Below are 7,692 nucleotides of genomic sequence, written 5' to 3'. Positions count from 1 at the left end.
TGTGTGTGTAAGTGGCTATGGAAATATGATGTATGAAATACGTATGTGGAGGAAATGAGGAACAAACCATCGGGACTATGAATGCACTGATTGTGGGCTTTATTTCTAAAGACCCAAAACATGTCTTTGATTAAGTGTTGGACAATGAAATGGAAAAGGGAATGCAATACTTATATACTAATGTTATGTGTGTGTAGGCTACGTGGCATATGTACGTGTGTGTATGTCTGAGGGAGTGCAAGAGAGAGAGAGAGAGACTTGCTACCCCTTTGCGTTATCCAAATCATCTTGCTTCTCATTGGCTGATGCTGCTATTGCTTCTACTGTAATGTTTTGATTAAAGCGAGGGGCTCAGTTGGGAAGAGTGCTCCTGACTGGACTTTGATTTGGCAAGCTGTGCTTCCACTGAATGGCTGTAGACTGTAGCAATTTAAGTTCCATCTGTACCGCTCCTGCAGGCAGAACGTTTGTGAAATAAAGTCGGAATTGAATCGAGTTGACTATTATAAAGATTAAAAAACAGTCCTGGAAATGGAGAAAAGCATGGCGTTATTGCTGTCATTTGTTGTGTGATGTGTCCTTTGAGTTTAAACCGAGTGGTGTTTATTTCAGGAGAGAAAAATATCTGGGCCTTTTCTTAAATTCCTTTCGTGTGAGTGAAATGACTCTTCCTGTTGTCGTCAGTAGCTCTGATTCATGCTGTCAAGGTAAACAAGATTTCAAGCAATGTGTTCTTTTTACTCTCTCCAAAGATACGTTGTTATGACTGACCTTACGGTGCCACTACTTTCCATCTCTAAACACAGTTCTTGTGAGGTACAGTTATAAACAACCACTTTAATCCTTGAGATGTGCCAGCAGTGGGAAAGAAATCAAAATAATTATGAGAATTGTGTTTGCTCTTGGGGGGCAAAATCACCTTGAATTAAAGTACTTCTGACTTAACAAGCATTCCTTCTCCTGCGTGCTGGTTGCAGTACTACACATCCACCAATAGGAAGCAGTAGAGCACATTGCCATACGCACAAGCATTTTTGTCTTATATCAGTACATGTGCATAGTAAAGGGGAAATCAGTCCTGGGTTAATTGGACCTACAGACATAGGCATAAATTAAGCAAATGCAGAAGGTTAACGTTACATATTATCATCCGCGCAGGACGGTGTTCCTGCCACTGATTAACCCTTACGTTAAGGTGCATAATGCTTATAGATAATAGGCAGAGGTAGGGATTGGACACATAACACGCATGAAAAGTTGACTGGATTGAGCAAACATTCCAGTATGCAGTAGTTGGTGCGGCCCTTCATCCATTTCATAAGCGTTTCCTTCAGTTTCGTAACTGCAATAACTCTATTAGGGATATATTTAACATGTTAAGATAAATGCCTTTAGAATTTAACATGGCCTTTACCTTTAACAGTTTTTCTTGATTGCCAAGACACGTTGTTTTTTAAAATATTGCTCCATTTCTCAAAACTCTAAACACAATTGCATAACTGCACTCTCATCTTCACAAATTTCAAACTTCCATGTCAAAACCAAACCATGTGATCTTATATCTATACCACACATTGCCTTCAGACGTCACAAGCCATTGAATACAAATACACTACAAATAAGCCATTACGTACAGGTGAGATTGATTCAAAGCACTACCGTGACTGAATTGAGTAATTCAGGGAAAAACTAAATGTGTTTTAAAATATGCAACTGATACGTAAAGAATGTAGAATACAGTAACAACGTTTACATGTATTTATCAATATAAACCTTTAGTTTGTATAAAGAAAGGTTTTTATGGATCCATTGTTCCAGAACAAGTAAACTGGCCCATGACCCTTTTACCTATCTGTCCTAAGGTTCTGATTGGTGTGTGACTAATTTAGAAATGTTGTGTTATTTGGGTTAGCTGTGATGACTTGAGTTAATGATTTTGAATGCCAGTGCTCTCTAAATGAGCCAATGAGTATTGCACAAAAAGTTCAACAAATCTGAATCATGTGTGAGAACAGGGGAATAGTGTTTATAGTTGTGGGTCTTTTAGTAGATGGCGTCATGATTTGGAACATTTAGTCAATCGGCCCAGTTATAGTATGTAAGTGATAGAGAAAAACACATACTGTGCATTGTGGTAAAGGACCTCACAGAGTTACTTATTTGAATATTGAATACTCATGATACGTGGTGAAGGGGGGGAAATGAAATATTTGAGGTTACCTGGGCAATTATGATTTTACTGTGGCGGGCTCTTTATTTTATTCTTACTCTTTTTTAAGTTTGTTGATGGCTCTCCATGGAGACGAAACCCATGCCAGCACTGGCATGTTTTTATGTCTTTCAAGTCCAGATATGAAAATCAACATGTGTTGGTAATAGCTCCCATATTGCAGCGAAAACCAAAAAGTTGCATGGTAGGTATGTGCCTACCACCACCACGCTCCTTTGCGAAAATAAGAAGCTAAAAAGAGGTACAGCGGATAGAGGGAGAGGGCAGGAGGTGAGGTAAAAAAAAGTAAGCGTGCGGTTTTGTCATGTCGTACAGCGCAGTGAAAGGTTTACTCGCCCAGGGAGGGGTGTAAACCTGCTCCGTGGGCTTCTATTACAGCCTAGCACTCATGTCAACAGCGCTGCAAAGCAAATACAAGAAATTCCCAAGTTTCCCTTTATCTCTCTTTCTTTCTCCCTCCCTCCTGCCCTTTCTATTCATCTCTATTTCTCCCTGCCCTCTCCTCTCTCTCTGTCTATCCCACCTCTCTCCAAGACCAAATCCGTAACAGATTGGGTTTAGGCTGGTTGGAGGTATGCAGTCAACACAGAGGCTGGTAGGGGCAGGGGTGCGGGGCGTAATCCTCCCAGGAAGTCTTACAATTCCAGTCCGGGCAAATAATAAAATACATCCGAAGATTTACTGGTGTTAAAAACACACGATTATCATTTCATCAGCCAGAAGTGTGTGTCTGTGTATGTGTGTGTGTGTGGGTGAAGGTGTGTGTATTTGTGTGTGTGTGTGTGTGTGGTGGTGGGAGGTGGAATTCCTGGACTTGGATTGAAGGGGTAGGGCTGTTGTATCTTCAGACGACATGAGGAATGATTTACTGAAGGCCTGTGCCCTTGTACCCCGCAATGTGTTATAAGTACATAGACCACCCCGGCCATCTGCTGCTGGTCTGTGCAGTTCCGTGGCATGCCATCTGCGTGTAAGGGCTTTAAAGCACTCTCTCGCTCACTAATAGAGGAGTGGGTAACCGGGTTGGGTGCTTGACAGCATTTCCGACCTCTAACTTGACTCGTGCGTGCCACTGGTTCTGAGTGGAACCGATGGAAAATATGGGTGGCTGTGAGGTTCTCTTCGTACCTACAAAAGAGCTTTAAAGTGGTGAGAGTATTTTCACACTTCATTTGTCAGATTTTCACTTCTGTGAATGAATGTGTGCACAGGAGGTGTGGAGAGGCTCCATGTTGTCGCACATAGGCAGTTGCTTCTGATATGGACCCACAACTTTTTCCAACATGCCATATGGGAAGGTATCAGCCCACACAGAAGATGGCAATTACAATCCTGGTGATGAAGACCTTATATAAGCTTATGTGCTTAAATCACTAGCTTCAATTGAGTTTATGTATCAGGAACATCAGCATTGATGTGGTTTAGGGTACCCGCTGTCTAGTGCTGTCTCGGCCTCAACACACATGGCAGAAGAATGCGTTAGTGTGTGTGTGTGTGTGTGTGTGTGTGTGTGTGTGTGTGTGTGTGTGTGTGTGTGTGTGTGTGTATGTGTGTGTGTGAGAGGAAGGACTCTGCTTGTTTGGGGTTCCCTGTCTGGGATTAACTCTTTCCCTCCCAGTAGCTTTCAGTAAGCAGCTTTAGTTATGCTGCCACAGGAGTCGAGAGATTTCCTGTTGAACAGGATACACATTGTCAAAATGGCCATGAAGGAAAAAACGAAATCTGCTTTCTGAACCTTGGACTCCCTGCACTGGATCTTCCCAAGGCTACATCCTGAAACAACTGTCCTGTTCACTCTGCACCTGTGTTTTTGCAGTTTTTCTGACTGTTCAGGTGGGTCGATAACACAACAATAGCAGTAGTAAGGTTGACACTCAGCTTAAGTGGAGTTCAAGGGAAAAACAGTGAAACCTAAATATAATATACACACATTCTAAGGAGGAGGCCCAACATCAGGCATGAGACCTCCCTTTACGGCAAACAGAGAATATTTTGAGTGGTGAAGGAGTCCATAGTGTTCTTTTCATCAGAAGAGTATCAATGCAGTTTGCACTCATTTGCCATTAAACGCTGTCCTATGAACTTTTATGCTTTGGTCTCGGACTACTGAAGTGCACAAAGGCAAACTCCTTTCAGCAGAAACCCACTGATGTGCCAATAAATTGTTGAAACTGTGGATTGGGTTTGTTGAAAACCTAGAAACAAACATCCACATTGTGCCAAGGGCACACACACACCCACACATTCACACACACACAAACACACTCACACAAACACACACACACACACACACACACACACACACACACACACACACAAACACTGATTCCCCTCCAGTTCACCCCGTATTTGTTGCCAGAGACAGAGCCTGACCTGTCTGTTATTAAATTGGTGAAGCGAATAGAAGAGGCGAGTAGGAATAAAAAAAAAGAATCAATCAGCTAAATGTCTGGTAAGCGGATTGAGCCGGGGAATCAAGTTGAGGGGTGGTCTCCTCCTGTGCAGTAAATGAGGAGTGACATTAAGACTGTAGCGTGTCCATATGGACACAGACTACACGCAGGAAAGAGTGGTGTTATGGGTGGAGGGAGTTATATTTAACTCTCACAGTGCCAAAGTCACAAACGGTGGGACAGAATGGTCAAAGCTAGATTTATTCTATCTATGTCTTGGCGAAATAGATGTATTATAATATGATTTATACATTTATTCCATATGAAGCGTGTCTATTATCTTAACACAGAACTTTTTGAAGCTCGTTTTTTATGAAGATTTTTGACATTTCTGTGTTTTTCCTATAGAGTTAAAATATGTCAAAACTCCTTACTTTCAAAAGGTCATTTAACCAGCGCCATACATTGTTTACATTTTTGCTCGCTATCTGATTCTAAACAAGCGATAAAACCGGACCAGATTCTCGTACCGGAGCCACTTGGCCTTTGTGTCTATCTTTGTGTCGAAGCTCGACCTGAATCTGAGCAGTGTGTTTATCATTTAACCATAAAACACAGACTACATTGGTGCTCTATTACCAGGCTGTAAAACAAAACATTACTACACTGGCAACCCCAGACACCTTCCCAGGGAGTTCCTTTTTCCTAAACCGCTATTGACTTTCACCAGGGCTACGACTGAAATATGGCTTAACACCACCTGAAGTCTTTCAGGATGAATGGCGACCGTAATGTTTATTATTCCGGCAAGGGTGCTCTGCGGGGAGCCTCAGGTGTCTGGCGGTGAACTGCGCCTTCCGCCGTAATGGCTTTATCAAACATAGTCAATGTTAGAGCGCTTACCTACATGAGTGCAGGGGCCTACGGCAGAGACAGAGGTGTAACTTCAGACGGGGACCGCCAGCCGCTACCCATAAGTCATGGAGGGGGGTCATTATGGCCCCCGCAGAGGCTGCAGAAATGGCCGGGTGGGAACATGCATGATGGAGGGCCTGTGCTAAAAAACGTCTAGTGTGGGTGGGACACCTTTTCGTTCTGGTCGTGAGACGTTTCCTGTGGCTTTTTCTATTTCGTGACGAGGCCCCTTCTCCTTGCGCTAGTGTCAAACTCACAGAGCCGAATCGTGACAGTACGGCCTCCCCCTCACCTACCAACCCCCTGGAGCAGTAAACATTCCAGGTTGTGAATGGAGGGGGGAGCAGAAGAGGGCAGGGGGATTGACTCAGTGCACATGTTTCCAGGAGCCCTCTGTCAGAACCAGCTGTGCATACATCAGAACACAGTCAATGCGCTCCCACAAGGACACAAAGAGCACAAGTGAGAGAGAGGGCAAAAGACAAAGACAGAGAGAGAGAGAGGGAGAAAGAAAGAGAGAGAAAGATAGAGAGAGAGAAGTTAGGAGAGAAACAAGGGAAGGAGTGAGAGAAAAAAGACAGAGGAGGAAAGAGAGGCAAAGCGAAGGACTGGAAGACTTGAGAAAGAGAAGAGAGAGAGAGTGTGGGAGTCAGTAAGTTTTGATACATTTCCACTTTGTTTGAGAGTAAAAAGATCAAGAGAAGCTAGACTAAGATAATTAGGACAACAAGATTACACAACTTAAAAGGAGATTGGGAGAGATAGTTAGAGAGGGAGAGAGTTCACGCGTCCAGACAAATTAAGGGAGGCACAGAGACGACTGACCGAGGTAATTAAAGGAGACGAGGTCGGCTTGTCTGAACGGTGACAAGAGAGGACCGCACCTCCCTGCTGGCGTCTCCTCCTTTTCCATCCCCACCCCAGATCGATTACTGAGTCAATACTGACCCCGAAACCCCCCCTTTCCCCCACTACCTTCTTCCCACAGACGCTCCCTGAGGTCAGAGGTCAAATGTTGGCAGGTGCTGGAGAAGAGGGGGCAGGAGGAGCTCGGTTATCCAAGGGGTCAGTGGTGCAGCCGGGCAGCGGAGGCTGTGGAGCTCCCCCGAGCTCTCCGGGAGCAGTGGCCCCCTGCAGCCCCAGCCAATCAGTGTCAGAGGGAGAGGACACAGACGCCGGCCAGCCTCGGACAGCACAGCTGTCACAGCCTGCTGACGAGACGCAGACGTGAGACGTGGCGAGACGAAATGCAGCAGAGACGACAGAGAGAATGGACAGACAAGCGGTAGACTAAGAAGAAAGAGAAAGAGATATGAGAGGATAGATAGACCGGGGAGACAGATGCAGAATCCAATGACACAACCTAAAATGGTCGATGTAAACAAGCAGTTGCTACATTCCTTTGTTCTTTACCTTTCCCACTATTCACCGTTGATTATGACTGAAGTGTCCCTTTGTGTTGGGATAACACCTTATTACACTATTATACTCAATCATTTACGGCATCATTTAGTGTTTCTGTTGGACATTCTCTTTGTTTATCTCCCTCTGGAACGGAATACTGTTTTTTGATTGGCTAATGGGGTGTACAATAAGTTCGTATAGATGGACACCTTGGACGCAGTCCCAGTAGAAAAGTTAAATCGCCGTTCCATATCAATGCTCTTGAATGGTTACCATTGACAACCAACGTAACGTTTATTTTTTGACAGCTAGGATAATTTGAACAAAGATGGCGGCATGTTGGGAGAAGTTAGTGGGAAATGTTTTATGTGAATTAAGCTATCTACACGACTTTTTATATGTGTAAATTGACTTGGTTAGTTGTTTATGCGCTACACAAATGTTGCAGAGTATTGTAAGTCTTAACTGAAAGTCTCGAATATTATTTGTAGGCGGCTGCTAACGAGTAGACCAAAAACCCGTTGAAACACATTTAGCTCACACGGCTAACTCGCCTGCTCCTCAACGCCTTGCTGTCGATTGTGAGCCTTCGACCAAAATTACCAAACTTGACCTCCCTGTTGCTTTGTCCAACTTCACCATCAACGGAAACTTGGAGTTCAACTTTAAATAGTAAAACCTTATGAACAACACCTGTGTCCGTGTGTCCGTTTACAGATGATAGCTCATGAGTGTCACTTTGCAGCAATG

Source organism: Sprattus sprattus, assembly GCF_963457725.1.
Source record: "Sprattus sprattus genome assembly, chromosome: 4".
Taxonomy (NCBI): domain Eukaryota; kingdom Metazoa; phylum Chordata; class Actinopteri; order Clupeiformes; family Clupeidae; genus Sprattus; species Sprattus sprattus.
This window is presented reverse-complemented; position numbering follows the sequence as displayed.